The 23,966-nt window shown below is 47.9% G+C and overlaps 1 protein-coding gene across 7 annotated transcripts in view; it reads left to right on the top strand.

The window, feature by feature from the left end:
* Window positions 1–23,966, top strand: part of Sts (steroid sulfatase) — a 120,817-nt gene that overhangs the window by 21,609 nt on the left and 75,242 nt on the right. For 6 of the 7 annotated variants that reach the window (XM_058579028.1, XM_046443344.2, XM_046443346.2 and 3 more), the window contains exon 2: window positions 16,709–16,830. The gene's annotated coding sequence lies outside the window, so the exon portion shown is untranslated. Of the gene's footprint in view, window positions 1–4,466; window positions 4,608–16,708; window positions 16,831–23,966 lie in introns of those variants that run through there. The other variant, XM_058579027.1, reaches the window with a different exon arrangement.

The raw sequence follows: 23,966 nt of genomic DNA, 5'->3' as shown, positions 1-23,966 counted from the left end.
TCAGGAGGAGCTCAGATCACCCCGGGGCTGGGGAGGTCCTCTCCGCCTCCCCTTTAGGCCCTGGCTCCCCTATTTCCTCTCCCCCGTGTGGGTGCCACTTGCAACAAGTGCCTTGCAAACTTGCTTCCGATTAAACCTGCCTTGCAGTCTGTGTTTGCATCTAGAGTTATGTAGTAAGTATTCCAAGGGAACGGAATTTTCCGAATTATTTTGTTGTGGCACGTACGAATGTGTCACAACGAACTCCACTATTACGTATAATTATGAAGCATTCGTGAATTTTTTTTTTTTTTTTTTATAAAAAGAAATATTCTAAACGGCCTGCGCTGAGAGTCCAAGATTAAAGAACCATCCGTTGCTCCAGGGAAAAATGGTCTCCTTATTTCAGAAATTGCGTAGACTAGGAGTAACCACGTGTCATTCATCTCTTGTTCCGTCAACCATCCTGCAAAGTAGGCGATGCAACATTTCTTCTAGAAATAAGGACAAGGAGCTTCAGAGACGTTCTGGTTGGACGTCCTTGTCCCCAGCTTGCTCACGTCAGCCTGGGCAGCCTTGGATAAGGCTCCGTCCCTCTGCAATCCACAAGCCGCACGCTCATTACACAACTCCCATTCCTGTGGCCAGAGACTGTCTTCAGATTTCCCAGACTTCCCAACAGAGACCTTCATGCACCATCTCTAGCTATTAATGTCCCACTGATTTTGGATCCCTCAAACACCCTTTTAGAAATGCCAGATGAGCGGGATGCAGTGACACACACCTGTGATCCCAGGGACTCTGGAGGCTGAGGCAGGAGGATTGGAAGTTGGAGGCCAGTCTCAGCAACTTAGTGGAGGCCCTAAGCAACTAACACTTAGGCTTCCTTTTGATTTTCAAATCCCGTCTCCCCCCCACCAGATATCTTGAAGCAATCAATTTCTAAGAACTTGGGATGTGGGCAAGGAACAGGAACATCAAACACACGGAAATCACAGAGTAAATTCACAGAGTAAAATTCACAGATTCTCAATCTTTTGGAGGCCCTCAGATAGTTGAAATTTTGAGAATATTAAGGGTAATGGGATGTGGGCGTGTATACGTGAGTATGTGTAGACACAGTCACATGCACATTTATTTTAGAAGTTTGTAATCGACTGATGTGAGGACGTTGAGAGACCTGAAGGGTAATTTAGATATGTTTAATCACGTGCAAATACCATGTTACGTGTTATATGAAATTTGTTATATAATATATAAAAAGTAATGTGTCTGCTTTTAAGAAAATTAAGAAAAATATTGTATGCAGATTAAACGTATTTAATTTATATATGGTGCGTATTTATAGATACTATATGTGTTAGTTATATATACATTATATGTCATATGCTAAATACACATAGATATTAAATAGATATGTATAAGTATATAAATATATGTTATATATTAATGCTCATTTATGTGGCATATATATTTTGTATATATTTATATATACATTTAATATATATCATGTATTTAAATATATGCACCACATACCAGATTCATATGTTCCTTAACTATAATGGGATTATATCTTTAGTCAATTGAATATGTCTTTAGTTGGAAATACATTTACTTCATTTATCCCACCAGATGATCCCAGCCTATTTTTGAGGGGGTATCAGGGATTGAACCCAGGGGTGCTTAACCCCTGAGCCATATTGCCAGACCTCTTTTTGCAGGGTGGGGGGGTGGTAACCAGGGATTGAACCCAGGAGCACTGGACCATTGAGCCCCATCCCCAGCCCTATTTTGGATTTTATTTAGAGACAGGGTCTCCCTGAGTTGCTTAGGGCCTCACAGTAGCTTTGAATTTACGATCCTCGTGCCTCAGCCTCCCAAGCCACTGGGATTACAGGTGTGCACCACCCTGCCTGGCTCATATCTTTTTATTTTTAATTTTGAGACAGGGTCTCACTAAGTTGCTTAGGGCCTTGCTAGTTGCTGAGGCTGGCCTCCAACTTACGATCCTCCTGCCTCAGCCTCCCGAGCTGTCAGAATCTCGCACAACATATCACTAGCCCAGGAATAAGATCCAATCCAGTTTTTGGGGTACAGTTCTACTGAATGTCTATCAAGTTCACATCATTGTAGAGTAAAAAAATAAATTAAAATAAAATAAGAAGACAATCCAACCATCCCAAGTCAGGGTCCCCTTGGATAGAGACACAGGTGGGTGGTTACATAAGAGACTTAAAACCTTGCATCTAAGGTACTAAGGTACGTGTGTGCCTCTCTATATTTAAGTTAATATTGATTGCATGGGTTGTATAATAGGTAAAGTTGTATAACAGGCGAAAGAAGTAGAAGGCTCACACAGGTACAATGTGTGCCTTCTTGCCGTTTGGTGGGCACATTTCATCGGCTCTGGTTGTTGAGGGCCGTGGTATTCATGTATAAAGAATAGCGTTTAAGAAGCCTATATTTCAGCTCCATTTCCTGGGGCTATTGAAACGACTCTGGAAAACCGTAGAGGCCATCAATTTCCCGGGCTCCTTCCTCCCGGAGTCCGACTGGAAGGCTATTTAAAGAAAGGTAATTTACGAGGACTTAGTTTTTTTGCTTTAATAATAAAGCTATAACTTCCAACGGCAGAAGGCAATACATCAGGGGGAGAACCATGATCAGGCCCATGTAGAAGCCCAGGAATGGAACGATAATTAAAACTCACAGTAACCCCAAACCACCGAGAGGGCTCACAATTCTCCGTCTTGCTTATCTGGTGGGCCCTCTCCCATGTCACTAGTAATGGTGGAAGCCGGATTCTGGGAGGGAGGGGGTTTCCCTTGGGAGGGGTTTCCCCCCTCCCCGTGCGACCTTCTCACCTTCATTTCAGTAGCTAAGGAGGGTCCTCAGGCCACGGACAGGACACTGAGAAGCCGTGTTAGCTTTCTGTTACTATAACAAATGCCCACAGTAATCAACTTATAAAGAGAAAAGGTCCATTTGGGCTCCCGGTTTCGGAGCTTTGATCGTGCGTTTCTAGGGGCACCAAGCGAACAGAGCCTCTCTGCTGTCTGACTTGGTACCGGTGAAGGTCGGAATGAGCCAGCATAGAGTGCATTTCCAGCACCCATCCAACAAGGGCATGATCAGAGGACCTCCCAGAGCCGCTGGGAACCGGTGCGGAGGAAGGTTTGCCTTAGGATAGACCTTTGTTTCACAGAAACTCTTGGGAGGTGGACTATGGCAGCCCCCACCTGTGATCCCAGCAACCGTAGAGGCTGAGGCAGGAGGATCCCAAGTTTGAGGCCAGCCTGGATAACCTAGGGAGACCGTTGTCTCCAAGTAAATTAAAAACAAGAGGTAGGGGTTGGCTTGGTGCTTGCTTAATGAGGCCACGGCTTCAATGCCTGTTCCAAAAAGAAAACAAAAATAGTAATAATAAAAGCGTCCTTGGGAGGAGGAAGCAGGGTGGCCTCCAACAGAGAAGGAGAAGAGAGAGATGAGAATCCTGGACCATGCTGGCGGCTCTGGAGGCTGAGGCAGGAGGATGGAGAGTTCAAAGCCAGCCTCCGCCAAAGCGAGGCCCTGAGCCACTCAGGGAGACCCTGTCTCTCAATAAAATGCAAAATAGGGCTGGGGACGGGGCTCAGGGGTCGAGGGACCCTGAGTTTAATCCCTGGTACAAAAAAAAAATTTAAAAGAATGGAAAATAGGTCAACGCCAGCCGCGTTACGTCACACAGAGTCATTCGCAGTGAGCCCTGTTTGGTTGCTGGAAGCAGATTTAGGAAAACAGGCTGAGCGTGCCCCTCGTTTTCTTCTTCATTTCCTAAATGGGGGGAGTGGGCAATGACATGAAAGAGAAGCCCTGCAGGTTACCGTGTGAGGTGTGGGTTTGGAGGCTCCCTGGGGATTTCGTCACCGTCGCCAGGGCACCTCCCTGCTCTGCACCCACGAAGGAAGCTTCCTGACCTCCCGGGCCCATTGCCTCACCTGGGTGTGTCCACAAGAGAATGAATTCCTCGGGGCTCTTTGGACTGGGTCCCGGGGAACTCTCTTAGGTGCCTCCCAGACTCTGAACAGATCATCGGGAGCAGCCACCGCGATGCTTCTGCACAGAGGACAAGCGGGGACCCGGTGCCCGCCTCTCGTCACACCTCTGGTGCACACTCAGTGTTTTCTTGCAAGAAATGCAAAGTGCAGCGTGTTCAGGAGACGCTCTCGGGGACCTCGTGTGCGTCCCCACTTCCCCGAAGGTCCCCAGAGTCCGTGGGTGAATTCGGATGGCAGGGAAGGACTCAGAGGTGACAGCAAAGCCCCCCCCCCCCACCCAGGGGACCGCGGGTCAGGAAGCGCACCTGATCTCTGACTGCCATCTGAGGCACGTGGGGCGTGAGGCCAGGCAGGGACACGCAGGCAGCCACATAACTTCTCCATGATGGATGGGTCCGTGACCCGGCGATGACTTCTGCACCAGGGATGGCCTGATAAAACGGCCAGGGCTGTCGGGTGGATCTTCACACGTCGGGAGCTCCTGGCCGGGCGCTGTCCCCGGGCGATAATGTGACAATCTGCCCCCGAGGATCCTGAGAGCGCAGGTCCAGAACTCGGGGAGCAGCCCCGTGTGAAGCCAGGCGTCCGCGGGTGAGTTGGACGGCTGTCACGCTGTCGCCGTCGTCGGCCTCTGTGCCAGGGAGATATTGAGATAGGACAGAGAGAAAAAAAGATCAGGGCGTCTGGGCTGCTTACCTCCCTGTACTGCCTCCAAAGGAGCCTCCGGGCTTTGATTTCTTTGGCTCCTATATTTGCATTATAGCTTATATAAAGAAAAAACAAGCTGATGAACCTGATGTATCCAGCGTTAGGACCGCAGCCTCCAAACGGGATACAACGTGTATAAATGTGTGTCATGCAAGACTGATGTTACTCTGAGATTGTCATTGGTTGCTATTTTGGTAGGGAAACAAAAGGATCGTGAATGGGAATTAATAGTACTTCTGCTTCTTTTTATTTGTTCTTTCCACTTTGTAAGTTTTTCTTAAATGTTAAAGATGTCAGCTGGGCGCGGTGGTACACGCCTGTTATCTCATTGGCTCGGGAGGCTGAGGCAGGAGGATGGAGAGGTCAAAGCCAGCCTCAACAACAGAGAGGCCCTAAGCAACTCAGGGAGACCCTGTCTCTAAAAAAAGAAAATACCAAAAAGGGCTGGGGATGGGGCTCAGGGGTTGAGCGTCCCTGGGTTCAATCCCCAGTACCAAAAAAATTTAAAGATGCAGATTCCAAACTTATTGTGGACACCATGAACCTGTATCCTAAAGAAACATGAAAAAGAACAGACCTTTGTCCTTGATTAAGAGGCGTGCACAGAAATTGCTGGGTGTAAGCCCAGGACCACGGAGACACGTGTTTGTGATCACGCTGTGCTGCATTCCTTGTAGAATGTGGTCTCTGTTTCTGATCGTCAGCGCATTGTGTAGGTCTGCGTTTCCCTGTTCTTTCGATCATCTCTATTAAAGGACTCAGTTTGCTGAGGAATGAGTATGAGGCTTAGAAATTTGTCCGTTTTCTGAAAATTTGTACGAATTCCGTTAAGGGAACGTTAAGCTGATGTTGGCAACGCATGCTGAACGTGAATTAGGAACCAACCGGATATATGATATTTTTCTCCAAAGAGAGACGCTGAGACATTTGATGTACGTGATCCCTTGTAAAGTAGACCCCCCCAGATAAGAGGCTGAGCTTTATAGGAGTCCACAGTGAATTTCGATGTCCACTTTGTGCCCATGTGACATCATATCTGGGTGTTAAGAGATTCCGTGCACTTACCAATTACGTCCTCTGTGTCATGCCTTACCAGATGGAATTCGAAGGGTGTTAGAGACAATTTCATTGAAAACAATGTTATTAAAATGCAGAAATTATTTTATAGAAAGATTGCCCCTCCCGTAGCCCTGTTCTGCATGCTCTCTCTTTGTTTTGGCAAATGCTTGATCCTTGATAGATGATCCCCAAGAGCTGGTGTCCGTATTGACATTAGCCAGAATGTCCCCATGGGAAAATTAGCCGATATTCATTTACAACGTGATTATGACGTAATCGCTGGTGACATCTGGGTGCAGAGATCTCTAGATATGAGTTCTATTTTCCCCAAAAACCAGAATGGTAAATGTCAGGCATCTCTTTAAAACTGAAATACAGCAAGGATTTAAAAGTTGGCAGGGACGCTAGGCACAGTGGTGCATATGCCCCTAATCCCAGCACTTTGGGAGGCTGAGGCAGGAGAATCACAAGTTGGAGGCCAGCCTTGGCAATTTAAGACACCCTGTCTCAAAATAAAGTGTAAAAAGGGCTGGGGATGTGGCTCCGTGGTTAAGCACCCCTGGGCGGCTCAGTCCCCAGTACCAAAGAGAAAATCATCATAAGTTTGCTGAGCAGCCACATTTTTTCTCTTATTATTATGTATCATGATAATGCAGTAGTAAAAAGCATGATTAAAAAAATAACGTAAGCGTTTTGCTACATGGGCAGCTTCTTCCAGATTGCACGGAAAAACAAAGGCAGAATTTGCAGGGTTGAAGTCAGGGCTCCATGGCTGGGCAGGGGATCAGCCTGGGGGAGACCTTGGCTTTAATTCCTTGGGCGGCGGGGGTGGGGGGTGGGGGGAGTGGGGAGAAAGAAAGACAGAGGGAGCGAAAACCAGTGCTCTGCACAGCGTGTTTGGAATCAGCCCTTGGACACCCTGGGCTCTGAGTCAGGGGAGCTTCCCGTGGGCCCTGGGGTTATAAGTGACAGGATGCACGGTGTCATAACAGGGGCCAGCTCACCTCCGGTGCTGTCTGCGGGAACAACAATGCTCAGTGCACATACGTCAAGTGCCAATGTCAATAATAATCCGACGCTGACCAGGAGACGGAAGTAGACGGAGGCAGAGGCTTGCTGCCGGATCCTTAGGAGCTGCTGTTCCCTGGACCTTGGAGTGTGCCTGGAAATGTGCAGACCCCGGGTCGCAGGTCGCTGATTTGCAGATAGACCACAGGAGGCTCTTTGGCAGAGAATTGGTCGCCTGCAGGGTTTCTGGATGCTGAGGTGGTGCATTGCAGCCCATGGCTCTCTGTGCACAAAGTGTCCCTGCAGCCCACCCACCGGGGACCCCTGGTGTGCCATTGTGTATATGTACATATATATATATATATATATATATATATACACATGGATGTCTGGTGTTTTGTTTGGGTTTGGGATTTTTTTGATACCACGGATTCAACCCAGGGGCCCTTAACCCCTGAGCCCCGTCCCCAGCCCTATTTTGCATTTTATTTAGAGACAGACTCTCACTGAGTTGCTTAGGGCCTCCATTTGGCCGAGGCTGGCTTTGAACAGGAGGCCATCCTCCTGCCTCAGCCTCCCGAGCCGCTGGGATTACAGGTGTGCACCGCCGTGCCTGTCTCCGTTGGGGCTTTGAACATCAAACAAAGATTGTGTGACATGTCTCTCTGCCCCTGTAGTACGGAAAAACTGTATTGTTTTTCTGCACTATTAACCTTTTCAGTATGAGGATTTTTCCCAGTTGAACCCTGGCAGGGCTGGGAGTCCTCAGTCCCATTATACAGGTGGGAAAAGCAGCCCCTGGGCATCTTGAGGTAGCGTCCGAGGTTTTGCAAAGTCATTGATTGGCCCTTGGTGGCAGACTGGGTCACATCAGGTGATCTGCATATTCCAAGGCCGAGTCAGCACCGTCAGCAATTTGGAAACGGTGCCAGGAAGTTCCAATTGCAGACGAGTCCAGGTGACAGGGGAGCTCATGAATGTTGCATTTCTAAGTCCTGGGCGCCTAGATCCCACAGGTCGCGTGACTCATGAGTTTTGAGCTGCCCCGGCAGAGAGCCAGGGCATTCTTGCTCAACCCCCAGAAGGGATTTTTTTTTTTTCAGTTGCAAAAGTAAAGAAGCTCACAGAATAGAAAGATGAACCGTGGGTGAGCATTGATTGCCTTGAAGATTCAATACTCTAACCGTAATCCATTGCCAGAACCAGTTCGCCTAGACAGTGACTTCCCATCTGTTCTCTCTTTTTGAACCTGCATCCTTTTCCACAGCTGAATACTATTCCGCGGTGTCGATGAAATATCTTCTGCCTGTCTGTCCCTCTCTTGACAGACACATGGGTGAGGGTGACCTCAAAGTCCATATCTTAGGGAGGGCTCTCTAGTTTGGTCCAAGAGTCCAGAGACGTCAGTCCCCTGATCTGCAGGACCACGTGACTTCAATCTCTAGAGACAGAACGGCCAGAGGATGGGTCCAAGGGTCTGTGAATGTCAAGGTCATTTCATTGGGTTTATCGGAAAAGCACCCCTCGGCGTCCACAGGAGGTGGGTTGTGGGAACCCCGCTGCAGATACCAAAATCCAGATGCTCTTTAGAAATAATGGAATAGTATTTACCTAGAAACAATGTGTGTTCTGGACACTGCAAATCCTCTCTAGACGACTTACAAAACCTGATACAACGCAGATGCTGGGGACACCGTGGTCGTGCTGTGGTGTTTAGGGAATATTGATAAAAAAAGAGGCTGCGTGTTATGTTCCGGGCGTTTTTTAGGTTTTATTAGAGACAGGGTCTCACTGAGTTGCTCTGGGCCTCACTTTGGCTGAGGCTGGCTTTGAACTCACCATCCTCCTGCCTCAGCCTCCTGAGCCACTGGGTGACAGGCATGTGCCATCACACCAGCTCCTAGATGTATTTTTGCACTTAGTGACTTGTGGATGCACCTGACGTACATTTGTATAGACGTATATGTAAATGGAAAACTTAGGTCAGATTATCCCTCTGTCTTTCCCTACCCCGTCCCTCTTCCCTTCTGTTCATGCCTCTTTATCTACGCCACTCATCTTTCTACTGTCTTCTTCTTTTTAATCCCCCACCCCACCCCTTACGTTGGATAAACTTCCACATATCAGAGAGAACACTCAGCCTTTGGTTTTTCGGGATTGGCTTATTCCACTTAGCATGATAGTCTCTAGTTCCATCCATTAACCAGCAAATCCCATCATTTCATTCTTCTTTATGGCTGAGTAATATTCCGTTGTGTACATACACCACATTTTCTTTATCCATCCATCTGTTGAAGGGCACCTGGGTTGGTTCCACAGTCTAGCTATTGTGAATTGTGCTGCTATAAACATGGATGGGGCTGTGTCCCTGTAGTATGTGCTGATTTAAGTCCTTTGGGTATAGACCGAGGAGTGGGATAGCTGGGTCACATGGTGGTTCCCTTCCAAGTTTTCTGAGGAATCTCCATCCTGCTCTCCAGAGTGGTTGCGCCATTTTGCAGTCCCACCAGCAACGTACGGGTGTGCCTGTTCCCCACATCCTCACTAACGTTTATTGCTGATTTTAGTCTTGATGATTGCCATTGTGACTGCAGTGAGATGAAATCTCTGTGTAGTTTCAATTCGCATTTCTCTAATTTCTAGAGACGTTGAACGTTTTTTCATGTATTTGTTGATGGATGGAATTTCTTCTTCTGTGAAGTGTCTCTTTGGTTCCTTTGCCCATGTATCGATTGGGTTATTTGTGTGGTTTTTTTTTTTTGGTGTTGGCTTTCTTGAGTCCTTATAGATCCTGGAGACGCGTGCTCTGTCAGAGGGGCAGGGGGTAGAGATTCTCCCGTTCTGTAGGCTCCCTCCTCACCATCTTGAAGGATCCCTTCACTTTTGCATTTAGGACGATGTTTGCTTTATTGCGTGGCCCTGTGAACCCTGTGTACAAATGACCCTGAGGATGTCGCTCTGTATTTTACCAAAAAAATCTTGGCTGTGTGCATTGCGTGAACCAAAGAGCCTCGGCGACTTATTTTGCAAACCGAGTCAACACACACCCCTGTCTGTGTCCCCTGGACCTCCACGGAGCCCCCCCGTCCTCCTGGGTCCAGTGCCCGTCACCACCCTCACAGTCTCAAGTGCCTCTCTGTCCTGCAGCGAGCAGCACCGGTCCCCAGACGTGACCTGGAGCCCTGGCTGGGGTCACCTCCCGCCCCCCCCCTTCTCCTGCAAGGTGAACTTAGCTCTCCCGGGTCCCCGCTGCTCGTCTGGCCTTTGTGCTAAGACCAGTGCCTGAATCATTGCCTCCGCCATCATGTGGCTTGTCCGTGCTGGATGGTTCTGGAAGGCAGAACAGGCTCACTGGACCTTCGGGCAGAGCATGGCCATTTCTGCGCTGGACTTTGTAGGAGCTGTCGTCAACCAAGACTCAGAAGGGCATTTCTCTAGGGCCACTTTGTGCACGGAAAGATGTGGGGGAGTTACCGTCCCATGTTCAGTTTGGTGGCCGGGAAGTGTCCCCACCCACCTTGGAGGGGGCCTAGCACCTCCCTGTGTCACCCATCAGACACTGGATGATGGACCTGAGGTCCAGTCCCTGGTGGCCGACTCCATGGCTCTGGCCCAAGGGGAGCAGAACAAGATGGCGGCAGGGCCTGGAGGAGGAGAGCAGCTCAGGACAGGGCACCGGGGAGCAGAGAGAGCTCTGCTCACCAGGGACAGGACAGAGACCCCAAAGGCACAGCCCAGGGACCCCCTCCTCCAGCCACCCCCCACCTGCCTAGACTCATGACGTCGCTGATCCACTTGGATCATCGGTACCAAATGGATGAACCTATTGGTGTGGTCCTGGCTCTGAAGATGAAGGCAGTTTACCTTGATCATAAAAATGGGGGTTTTGTGGGGAGATTCCTCCACTGCAACCCCCCACCCACCAAAAACAAACAAACAAAAAAAGATTTCTCACGCAGCTGCTGTTTCAGGGTGTTTCTTTTAGTGATTTTGCTGGAAATCCTGTTGACAACTTTTCTGAGTCCTTTTTTTTCCATTTGATTTCATTCGCCCACTTTTACAATTCAGAGGCTTTTATTGAATCGCCGAGCCGCCTGATCATCTGGGCCAGTCGGTTTGCGCACAGCGCTCGCTGTTCACCCCCGTGAGACCCCACCCCCCGTGCCCAGGGCGGGAATCTCTGTCCCCACGCTCTGCTTGCATATGGCCGAGTGGCCTGACGCGCTGGGCTCCCTCGGGTCCCTTTGAACAGCCGAAAGAGCGTCAGGCCAGGTGGTCACAAACCGGGGGCCTCCATTGGGAGGCTGAGGCAGGAGGATCGTGAGTTCAAAGCCAGCCTCAGCCAAAGGGAGGCCCTAAGCAACTCAGGGAGACCCTGTCTCTGAATAAAATACAGAATAGGGCTGGGGACAGGGCTCAGTGGTTGAGTGCCCCTGGAATTAGTCCCTGATAGCACGCCCCCCCAAAAAAAGAAGTGTTTGACGTGATGGGTATATTTGTAAGCTTGATGTACCCATTTCTAAATGTTCACCTATGTCCAAATGTCATGCATATCTTCGATTTATGCAACTGTCATTTCTCGGCTGTGCATGAATGACAATTTGAAAATAAAATAATATTCAAATAAAATCAGAGTTTGAAATTAAATCATGATTTGAAAAAAAAAATAAGAGTAGAAATTATCTCCTCCTTTCATCTGCTTTCTGGGGCCAGGTAACAGTTTATTGGGGGGATTTGGGGAAGCTGAGATCCGGCCATGATTTTTGGACCTGCGTTCCTATGTGACATTGGCGTGAGGCACTGGGTCTTTGGTATACAATGACGCCTCTGGATTATGATTCCTGCACAGGGTTTTTGTGATTTGTTTTGTTATTATCTTATTTTTTTTCCTGGTAGCTAGAGCCTGAACCCCTATGTGCTTGTGTGCTCTTGGGGAAAGTATTAAAAAGATCCAGCGTCCGTCCGGAGGTTGCTTACAGCCCAACTGCGTGTTAGTTTAACTAAGTGAATGCACTGGGGTGAGGGGCACGGTGTGAGCCGGTGGGTTGATCCAGGTCTCCGCGGCTAACTGTCCAGCGTCTCCTTGGCCTTGACTGAGGGGCCAGTCCCTGATCTGGGCTCCCCCACCACACACCTGGCACGTCAGGAGCTCAGGCCAGCATCGGGGATAAGCCGTGGGGTTTGGGGCATTTGTCAAGTTACCTGTGACCTTGAGCATCAGCCGCAGGTCATCTGAGAGGCTGAGATAAGACCCACTGGTCCTGTGCATTGATGCCGGGAAGACGTCTTCCACATGTGAATTGGGTACCACGGATGGAACCCAGGGGTGCTCAACCACGGACCCTCACCCCCAGCCCTATTTTGCATTTTATTCAGAGACAGGGTCTCACAGAGTTGCTCAGGGCCTCGCTTTGGCGGAGGCTGGCTTTGAACTCACGATCCTCCTGCCTCGGCCTCCGGAGCAGGTGGGATGACAGGCGTGAGCCACCGCACCCACCCTGTTTTGGTATCCTCATGGGGTCCTGGACCGAATTTCCCGTGGACACTGAGGACATTGGGGGCTAAATACCTCTGTGTTGTGTGGAAGGGAAAAGATGTGGGGCTTTTGCACACGTGGTGCCTTGGATGATGGCTCCATATTGACACTGTATCCGGCCATTGCTGATGGATGCGCCTTACCTGGCGAGATTCTACCCTGCAGTGGGCCTCTGACCAGACCTGGGGTACAGCTTTGAGGCCACTGTGTGGCTCAGAAGAGGCAAGACACTGCAGCACTATGCTGTGACCCTTAAGCCCTGGGGACCTGTCACCCGTAACGGGGGAAGCAAATACAGCCCAGCTCTGCGGACACGGGTGGGAGGGAGGTTGGACGCCCGTGTGTGGTGCACACGCACTAAATGCGTGCAGGTCGCGGAGGCTCCCTGGGGTCCGATGACGGATGCTGAGAACATCTGTGGACACTCAGAGCCGGGGAGGGAAGCAGTGGGTTCCGGTCCCACGCAGGTCTCTCCACAGACTCAGGCGGGGCGCCTTCCTGCTGTGTTTTCTGCTGCTGATCGCATGATACCAAAGACTGGACTAGTTACTGAGCAAAAAGGTTTATTTGGGTTCCGGAAGTCCAGGGTTGATGGCAAGCTTCTGCGGCTATGTTCTGGCCGGCAGGGTCCTTGAGGGCAGAGCCCAAAGGCCGTTCAGAGCTTCCACCTGGTCCCACCTCCTAATGTCTCATGGTGAGCTTGAAATTTCAACACGTGTTTTGCGGGGGGCAAAGAAGAGTCGATTGGTTAACAGACGCAATCAGGAAATTCACGATGAGCTCAGCCTGGTGTGGGGGTTGTCTCTGACTCGGGGTGACTGCTGTCCTCACGACACCAGGAAATGAGACCCAGAGAGGGAGTCACACGGGCCGACGGGAACACAAGACAGAGACGCAGCCACATTTCTACAGGCAGACGGGACGGCTACATCCAGGAGCCAAAGGCGGCCACAATGTGTTCTAATAAAACTTTATCGACAAAAGCAGACGGTGGCCCTCACTGGTGACCCCTGCTCTGTGGGACGGGTTCACCGCTCCATGATAGACACCGTGACTGTTATCGTGATGCATAATCACTGCATTGCAAATATGAAGTGGCTGGAAATGTGTATCATGGGATGCTTCATGGAATTCTGAATGCTTTGGCCAGAAGACTAGATTATGGATTTTGCATTGGGGAAAAGATGAGCAAATATTACATTTCCAAAAAGCGTAGGGTAAGGAAACAAGACCGGAAATAATAATGATTTTTTAAAAAATAATGATAAATTTATTTTTATTATTAATTATAAATATAATAATAAAATTATTATTATTATTATTATTGTTATTATTATCATTATTATTTAATGCTGTTCTTTGAGCCCAGGGTGCCTGGTATTGATATGTCAGTCTTTGGACGACTCCAAATACTGGTCAAGGAATTCTTCTCCTTTGCACAGTGAGCAGTGAGCATATGGAAATCATATTTTCAGGATCATGCGCGTTGGCGTTTTCCAATCTCTGACCCATCTTGCATTTTTCCTGAAGCATGGAGAGGCCCTTAGACTCTCAACGTGACCTTGAGGACTTGGGCCCCCTCGACCTTTGTTAGGATCTCTCAGGGATTATAGCCGAGTGGCCCGAAGATGCTGTTTCCTCAGCACGGTGGTGTGCGTGATCAGGACAAAGTGTTTTATTTCACAATGATTCTTAGGTTGAGTCCAGGAAAAAAGATTGTGGGGTGATGACTGCCGGGGTGCGGGGGGGGGTTGGTTTGTGGGTACATTCTTGGGATGGCCACAGTGTGGTCCCACGTTGACCCCCCCACTGTGCCAGGGACTGTGACTTCATCGATTTCGATGTGATTCTTCTTCTTTGTCCAGCACCAGGGGCTGGTAAGCACCGAGAAGTGAGTACAGCTCACACCCTGATCTCTCTAAAAAACTCCTTTCTGAGACCGAAAGGTGTGGGCCAAACAAACGGAAAATGATATTTGGATCTTCCATGGGTCACGAGAGAGGGTCACCCTATTGTTCAGATCCACGGCCGCTGAATCCCGGTCTTATCAACTGATGTCGTGGTGGGTGGGCAGAAAGACATTCTCGTCATCCCCGCAGCGAGAAGCCAAAGATCAGCTTCGACAGCACCCCATTCCATTTGTGCAAGAATCTAATGTGAAAAGGCACTCTTGGAAGATGGATTGCCGCTTCAAATGTCACCTCTGCACGTGGGGGGGACATGTTTCTGGGATGCCGATGGAAGCTAAGAAATTGTGGCTGGGATCTTAAACAAGATCCACATTTACCCAGATCTATGCTGTCGCGATTTTTCCCTAACGAGATGTTCTCCTGTGGGTAGGTTCCGCAGAGCGGGACGATATTTCATCAAGCATCAGCGATAGGTCGGATGGGTTCACACACTGTGGGGGACACGGGCTTGTGTTGGTCGAAATGTCAGCTCTTACGCATGGAGGGTCTTTAAATTAAAAAGTTCTTCCTCAAGTTCAAAGCCACCTTCTGGGCCGTCTTTGGAACTCTCTTTTGGATTGGTGGGTAGGGATCCGCGTCAGAGGTCGGAAAGCCTTCTCTGCAAAGGGCAGATTGTAAGTATCTCCACCCTTTCGGGCCGAGCAATCTCCCTCACAAGTACCCAGCGTGGACACCGGAGCCCAAAGGCACCCGTGGATGACATGTCAATGAATAGCACGTCACTATGTCCCAAGACCTTTCATTTGTGGACGCCCAGATAAGGGTTTGATTTACACTCTGCACATCTCACAGATGTTATTTTTTTGACCACTGGAACATGAAACGTGGTGAACTCGCTGCAGAGTCTGGTCGTGGGATGGATTTGTCCCATGGGCCATCATTTGTGACCCTATGTTTATTCAGAAGAATTCAATGAGAAATCAGGGACCTGGGGCCGATGTCCCGTATGACCCCCAAGTTATTGGAAGTCAGGCCAGGGTGCAGTTGCATGGTAGAGCACTTCACTAGCATGTGCGAGGCTCTGGGGTCCATCCCCAGTAGCACACACACACACATACAAAAAAAAAAGAATGATGGAAAAGCATAATATATATCCATAGTTCTTATGCATATATTTATATATTGACATGATTCATCCTACTGTTTGTCTCTGCCTGTATGCCATTCCATTCTTACCAAATGATGTCATGGTGGGTGGGCAGAAGACAGGCGCCTGGCTAGTTACTTTGTCATTCCTGTAGCAAGAGGCTAATGCTCAATGTAGATAATGCTGAGATATCTATGTGTCTATCCATTCATTCCTCCATGCATCTATCCATCCATCTGTCTGTCCATTCAGCCATCCATGTATCCATCGATCCATCCATCCATCTATGCATCTATCCATCCATTTGTTCGTCCATCCATCTATCCATCCATCTGTTCATCTATCCTTCAATCCATCCATCCTTCCATCCATCCATCCATCCATCCTTCCGTCTATCCATCTATCCATCCTTCCATCCATCCATCTATCCATCCATCCTTCCGTCCATCCATCTATCCATCCATCCATCCATCCATCCAACCATCCATCCATCTATCCACCCTTCCATCCATCCATCTATCCATCCATCCTTCCATCCATCCATCTATCCATCCATCCATCCATCCATCCTTCTGTCCATCCATCCATCCATCCATCTATCCATCTATCTATCCATGCATCTTTCCATCCATCCATCCATCCACCCATCCATCCATCTATTCAGTCATCCATCTATTCAGTCATCCATCATCCATTCATGTGTCTTTCTATCATCTATCCATTCATCCATTAATCCATCCATCCATCCATCTACCTATCCATCTATCCATCCATCTATATTTCTATCATCCATCCATGCATCCATCCATCCATCCATCCATCCATCCATGCAACCATGTATCCATCTATCTATCCATCCATCCATCCCCACCTCCATCCATCTATCAATGCATCTATCTATCTCTCTCTCTCCCTAGATGGCATATGTATATATGGAGAGATGTATCTTTGTCTCTCTCTTATGCACAAACATGCAGTACACAGAGCCAATCAAAGATGGCATGGTGGTACACGTTAGTTTAAAAACAGTGCCCAGTAAACTGATCATCCCGTTCCTAACGACACACATCTGCTCTCAAGGGGAAAAGAGGTCGTCTGAAGGTCAACCATGGGGGACTCTGTTTTTCCGTGGATTCACTGTGGGGGGCACTTCTTGGAGGCAGTGGCTGGAAGGTAAGGCCCGAGGATGGAGGAGACTTAAACAGAGTAGAGAGAGTAGTTGAGGCCGAGGAAACTTCTACGCAAGAGGGAGCTCACCTCATGTGAGTATCTCGCACACGTTTTTGAAGTTCATGAATTTTTCTTCTTTTGGACAAATTTGCAGGGTGAGCCTGGTGCCGCTGGCCGATCGCCACTGACAGCTGAGCGCAGCCCAGCACATGTGATCTCCTTTCCTCACGATCTTTGGAGGACGAGTGCTGGAGACTGTCGGAAATCCAGCCCCAGGTGAGTGAGCGCATTGCCTGTGTGGGTCGCCCGTCCCGGAGAAGCACCCGGGGCTTGCTAGGTGCCTGGCTCGCCCCAGGTGCATGTGACACGGTGTACGTCTGGGATCTTTGAAAGACCGGTGAAATCGGCAAAGGTGGCAGACGCAGGGTGCAGAGGGAAGGCTCTTGGTGCATGCGCTGCCGTTCACCCACTAGGCTCAGGGCAGGCTCACGGCTGTAGGCAGAGGGACTCCTCTGGTGGCAGTGAATGTGTGCAGGGTCAGGTGGGAGGAGATGCGCAGGGTTTGCAAGGTCTCCAGGTGGGCAGCTGGGCTGTAGCCTGTGCTTAGCCTGTGTGGGGCTCTGGGTCCACCCCCAGGGCTCCCAAATGTGTGCAGACGTCAGGAACAAAACCAGGGCTGGGGTGCGGCTCGGTGGTAAAGTGCCCGGGGTCCAATTCCCGGTTCCGCAACAATAAATAGATCAAAACAAAATCTTTAGACCTTTTGTTAAATAATCGGCAGCTCTATGTCACGATGTCATCGAGGTGAGCCACCTTGGCGGGGACCCTGTGGTCACCCTCCTGTAGCAGCAGGCTCAGAGAAACGGAGCAGACAGATGGCTTCAGAGGGGACAGGTTCAAGTCTGTATGGAAAGGTCCCCAAAGACAGAACCGTGCTTGCCCTCGGAGAGCCCTGGCGTGGGGTCGCAGCCCACCAAGTCACTGTGTCTCTGGTGTCTCCCCTTGGTTCTGAATCAAAATGAGGATGAAGAGACAAGGTGGTGTCCTAGGATGGTTCTAGAAAGCGGAAAAGTTTTGGATGAACCTTGGGGGATGGAAAGTGGGTGGTTTTAAAAATCCAGAGGCAGCGTGGGGTTTGTGGTCACTGGTGGTAGGTGGCTCTTCCCCACCAGGGTGGAGACCACCTGGAGATGCTTGGGGTTGTCAGAGTTGGGGCCAAGTCTCAGTGGCATGTCCTGGGCGGGCCAGGGTGCTGCTGAGCCACGGGTGAATGCGTGGGGCACCTCCCTACGCACCCTGTGAGGTAGGTCCTTGGTGCTCCACCTGGGGGTACCTGTTCTGGGGGGGCAGGAGGCTGCGGCTTCGCCTCCTCCTTCCTGGATCTTTGGGGTACTTCTATTTTCAGGGATCTGATTTAGAATAAGAATTTTTTTTTTTTACTTGTTCTAATCAGTTATCCATGAGAGCAGAATGCATTTTGATTCATGGTACCCAAACGGAGCACAGCTTTTCACTTCTCTGGTTGTACACGATGCAGAGTCGCAGCACATGTGCAGTTGTACATGTACCTGGGGTGAGGGTGTCCATCTCATTCCACCGTCTTTCCTGCCCCCATGCCTCCTTCCCTCCCCACCCTCCCCTTTGACCAATCAAATTCCTCCAGCCCCCCTCCCCGCCCATTATGGATCAGCATCCACTTATCAGAGAGAACAATCAGCATTTGGTTTTTTGGGGATTGACTAACTTCACTTAGCTTGATATTCTCCAACTCCATCCATTTACCTGCAAATGCCATGATTTTATTCTTTTTTATTGCTGAGTAATATTCCACTGTGTATAGATAGCACAGTTTCTTTATCCACTCATCAGTTGATAGGCACCTGGGTTGGTTCCACAGCTTGGCTACTGTGAGTTGAGCTGCTATAAACATTGACATGGCCGTGTCCCTCTAGTATGGTGATTTTAAGTCCTTTGGGTATAGACTGAGGAGTGGGATAGCTGGGTCACATGGTGGTTCCATTCCAAGTTTTTGGAGGAATCTCCATCCTGCTCTGCAGAGTGGTCGCCCCAATTTGCAATCCCACCAGCAACGTATGAGTGAGCCTTTCCCCCCACATCCTCACCACACTTATTATTGCTTGTATTCTTCATAACTACCCCAAAAGACAGTGACCTCCTAGCACATATTTTTCCCCTGTTAAATTTAAACCGACAGCTGAGGATTCTCCTTCTAGAAGGTCCATCCTCTGTGGCTAAAAAGGTGCATCCTCTGGGCTTCTATTCCTTCCTAACGCTGAGCAGCTTAACAGATGCATGGGCTCCTGTCATGGCTGCAATTTGTTCTTCAAAAGGATCTCCGGGTTCCTTTTCTCTGTTTTGGAAACCAAAAACTTTCCGGCTCTCTTCAAGGGTCATTTATTTTCTAAAGGTCATTGATCTTACAAGATCCTGCCTCGACTTCTAATCTAGCCTTTGGAAGCCTTCAGCACTTGCAAAGTAATTTTATTTTAGTTGTTTTTTTTTATCCATTTGGAAAACAGCTATAAATTTTGCAGACAAATGCGCATATATATATATATATATATATATATATATATATATATACACATAGAGTGATTTTAGCTTCCAAAGGAGATTGACATTCTTTAGACCCAGCTGCAGAGTGCCCTGAAAAAAATTGACAGAGTCTGTAGCTAATTAAAAATATGTGGCTGAAAAGGTTCATGATTAATTCATGATAAACGAATACAGCATCCATTATCCTTTCTTAACGTCGTGGGGATGAAAAGTGGGAGTCTTTCAGTGTAGCCGAGTTGAACGGCGCCTCCTAGAAACCTACTAACAATACCCATTATGTCTCCCCAACCCGAGCCCGTTCTCCTGGGCTATTTTAACGCGCTTCAGAATTCAGAACTCGGCGTTCCCTGACACCGCATATTAAATCTCTTCCCTCCGCTGAAGTGGATGAAGACTTAAGAGATCATCAGGAAAATGCTTTTATCTTGTCCTCAGATTTTCTAATTTGTCCCCCTCTTTTTTTTAAAAAAAAATGTTGGATGTTATTAAAATAGAGTTTTCAGACAAAGCAAGAGAAAATGAGAATTTTTCGGTGGTACTGAGAGGTCTTTTTCGTGTAGACCGTGGATCCCTGGTGAGAATATTTGAGGGCGTCCAGTGCACATAAAAGGAAGCATATTTTAGAGTCAATCTGTTAATTCCAGCTACAGAAGTGAAGGCTGATTACGGTGTTGTCTCAGGAGAAGATAAAGGAGAAAAATCAAATGGAAGGTAATGGCTAAGTGGGAAATGAGCGCCCAGGACCTTACCCAGGGGATGCCCAGGTGGTGGGCATCGGGCACCATCTTCCTTTGGCCGTGGACTCATTAGAAGGACTCAGGGTCACCTGTGAGGTGACCCTACCAGGACCCTGCAGCCTGAATCTCATCTCAGGGACACCTCAGAGGCATGTCTAATACAGCACACGGTTTTAAGGCAGAGACCCAGGGTCTTCCAAAGAAGTCAGTGTTGTTGGCGCTTTCTACGGAGCATGGCTACCCGACGGTGCCAGATTTTAAGAGAGTGGAGAACTGGACAGTCATGTCTCATCTGTGGATCCTGGATGTCGGGTGGAGGGCGGGGGGCGATGGGACCATTCTTTGGGGGTCTCTCTGCGAGTTGAGTTGCTTAAATCCGTGTTCATCTTGCATCGCTGATGGTGGAGACGTGGTTTCAAAGGGAAGGGCCCTTACTTGGGGAGTCTTGTGCGGAAGAATTGGGAGGGGAATGTTGTAATCCACGCATCTTGGTATAGATCATCACAGGGGCCGAGTGCGTTCCATCTTACATTCCATCCTACACCACACACACACAAAAAAATCAATGATGCGTGAATGCAAATATTTTATTTCTTATCATTTTATATTGTAGTGATGTAGAAAAAATGTAGCATGTGCATGTGTGATTTATCTCTATCTACGCAGATGTATAGTTTCAGTCAGCTTTTTTGGTGCAGTGAATAAAAGACCTGAGAAAAACAATTTTAGAGGAGGAAAAGTTGATTTGGGGCTCACGGTTTCTGAGGTTCAGTCCCTGGTGGCCGACTCCATGGCTCTGGCCCAAGGGGAGCAGAACAAGATGGCGGCAGGGCCTGGAGGAGGAGAGCAGCTCAGGACAGGGCACCAGGGAGCAGAGAGAGCTCTGCTCACCAGGGACAGGACAGAGACCCCAAAGGCACAGCCCAGGGACCCCCTCCTCCAGCCACACCCCACCTGCTGCAGTCACCACCCAGTGAGTCCACTCAAGTGGATTAATCCACTTCTAGGTTACACCTCTCATAACCCAATTATTTCACGGCTGAACTTTCTTGCAGCGTGTCACACATGAGCTTTTGGGGGACACCTCGCATCTCAATCATAACATGTGTGTCCACATGAAAAACATCTGTAAACTGACAGGAAGGAAGAGCCGGAGGCAGAGAAGAAATGGTTTTCCTCCCCACTTCCTGGGTTCTACTAGGACAGAGCATTGCAAGAAGAAGGATTAATAATGAGAAAAACAAGGTGCGTTGGCCTGTATGCATCCCGTGTACCCAGGAGATCCCCAGGGGAGCCTCAGTCAATCTCCAAAAGGTTGTGTTCGGGATCACAGGACACCATCTTCCGAAGCCAACAAACAAGGATATGGGAAGTCCGGGAATGGGAAGTCAGGAGGAAAAGAAGGGAGAGGTACATAACGCAGGTGCACGTCCGTGCCTTCTTCCTCGGGGACCCCTCTCCCCTGACGGTGTCCACTCCTATTTATATGAAGTCTTCCACTGTCGCGTGCCCGCAATGGAAAGTCCTGTGGAAATCTCTCTTTTTTTTAGGGCGTGAGCGCAGTGGAATTGCCCCCATTTTAATAGTGCCTTCTGGAATGTTCTGTGGAAATCCTTCATATTTAGGAGGGCTTTCTAGAAAGCTCTCTGGAAATTCTCCATTTTAGCAGTGCTCTCTGGAAAGTTCTGATGAAACCCTCCATTTCAGGAGTGCATTCTGGAAAGTTCTGTGGAAACCCCTGTATTTTAGGAGTACACTCTGGAAGATTCCGTGGAAATCCGCCATTTGGGGAGTCCATCTACAACACAAATATAAAATGTAATATCATATGAAGTTAATTAGGAAGTGACCCACTACAACTTCAAATTACTCAGCATATATTAGAATAAAATACTAGGTAGGAGGCAGTAATAAAATGTCCTATATTAGATTGATTTTGTAATTCAGGAGCAGAGGCTTCTAGGTTTAAAATAATCGCCTGTTGGTACGGCTGATATAGTAATTTTTTTAAACCTCTACTACTTTGTATCTCTATTTTTATTAAACTCTGAATTTGATGGCACAATGGAAATTCACCATTTAGTATAACATTGTTAAAATTCTTGCATTTTATGGATTAAAACCTAGGGTTTCCCCCCGCTTTTATAGTTTAATAACTGTTTTTAGAATTCAGGAGTCCTTAGATATTTCCCTGTTTATCTGTACAGGCTGAGGGGATTTTCCATGCATATTTAATTGTATATCATTTCATATGAGGTGAATGGAAACTCAATTTAGTTTAAGATTTTATTTAGTTTTTTTAATATTTATTTTTTAGTTTTAGGTGGACATAGTCTTTTATTTTACATTTATGTGGTGCTGAGGATCGAACCCAGTGCCTCAAGCGTGCTAGGCGAGCGCTCTACCACTGAGCCACAACCCCAGCCCCTAGTTTAAGTTTTTGAGTTTCTAATAATTTGGGTGGGGGTTAATGAGCCCATAGTTAATTCACATTTAAAATAACTCATCAGACATTGATTCCTTGCTTAGTTACTTGAGTTCAGCTGGGTGTGGTGGTACACACCTGTCATCTCAAAGACTTGCGGAGGCTTAGGCAAGAGGATCACAAATTCGAGGCCATCCTGAGCAACTTAGCAAGACCTTATCTCAAAGTAAATCTAAAGATGGCTGGGAATGTAGCTCATGGGTAGAGTTCCCCTGGGATCAATCTCCAGTTCAAAAAAATTAAAATAATAAATAATAAATAATTTAAACGAGCGTTAAACTAGTTATTCTGAGAACAGAGACTTGGATTGTAGAATAAATGTATCTTTAAAGGTCATTTCTCTTTGCTAGAAATAGGAAATTGCCTAATAATATCCTTAGCTTTTGAGGACATTATCATACCAATGCAAAAGATAAGTGAGTTAAGCACATTTAATAACACTGAATATCATAATGATAACTCAAAGTCATTTGGATTCTGTATTCAGAAACCATACTTTTGTAGTATTAGAGAACTTTTGTGAACTTTAATTTTTTTTATAATAGTGTTCTATCCCTTATTTTAAAGGTTATTGTAGGTTCCACTTTTTAAGAATATCCAGAATGAGTTTCCAATCCCCCGTTTTCTTCTTGGTCTCTTGAAACTATTATTTAACTCACATTCTTGTCGCTGTGGCTCTTTGATAATGCCAGAAAAGACTCAATAATTTCCCTTGATATAATTGATATAATTTCCCTTAAGACAAAACGTTCACCAGCCTTGGCAGAAAATTCGGATTCTGTATGGTAACTCTGGACTCTCAAATCTCCGAGCGTCTGGCAGAATCTGTGATGTGAAAATCCACTTGAGCTTACTCCACCTTGGCGATGGCTTGAACCACCTCCCGTTGTCACCTCAAGGGGCACAATGGGGTGCTGGTTGGCACAAACATGGAAATAAGTGCAAATCAGTGCTAGGGAGTGGGAAGAACCAAGATCGGCTTGAGCTGTTTGTTGAGTGACGGGGATGAGTCTCCAAGAACCAATATGGAAACCCTGGTGCCTTGGCCAACACGTTTCCTTAGCTCAGAATCTTGGGGTGGGTGAGGGTCTTTGGGGAACCCTGGCTCCAGAGTATGCTGTAGCCCCGTCAGACTCACTTCCCGACACCACAGCTTCTCTTGGACACTCATTGTCTGTTCAGCCATTGTGTCTCTTTTCCTCCATGGCCCCCAAAGCCATGCATGTCCCTATCACCCCGGTTCCAAGACACTAGCTGCCAATCCACATGTGCTTAGCACTGAACCGAGCCTTACGAAAACCATAGACTAGTGATGGAAACAATCATGTTAGGTCACGGGAAAGATGATTGATGAGTTGACAGATAGGTTCACAGCTACATGGACAGATCCATCAAATAAATCAGTAAGTAAGTAGTAAGTAAGTAGGTAGGGGAGTGGGTGAATGGGCAGACAGATCTACAGAATGAATAGGTGGACGAATTGGTAGGTGGGTGGTAGGTAGGTGGATAGATCCATCAAATAAATGGGTAGGTATGTACTTAGTTTGTTAAGTAGATAAATAGAAGATTAGGTAGATAGATAGATAGATAGACAGACAGACAGACGGACAATA

The sequence above is a fragment of the Marmota monax genome, unplaced genomic scaffold (genome assembly GCF_021218885.2).
Source record: "Marmota monax isolate L192 unplaced genomic scaffold, Marmota_monax_Labrador192_F-V1.1 WCK01_AAM20220418_F8-fsc00168, whole genome shotgun sequence".
In the NCBI taxonomy this organism is placed as follows: domain Eukaryota; kingdom Metazoa; phylum Chordata; class Mammalia; order Rodentia; family Sciuridae; genus Marmota; species Marmota monax.
This window is presented reverse-complemented; position numbering and strand designations above follow the sequence as displayed.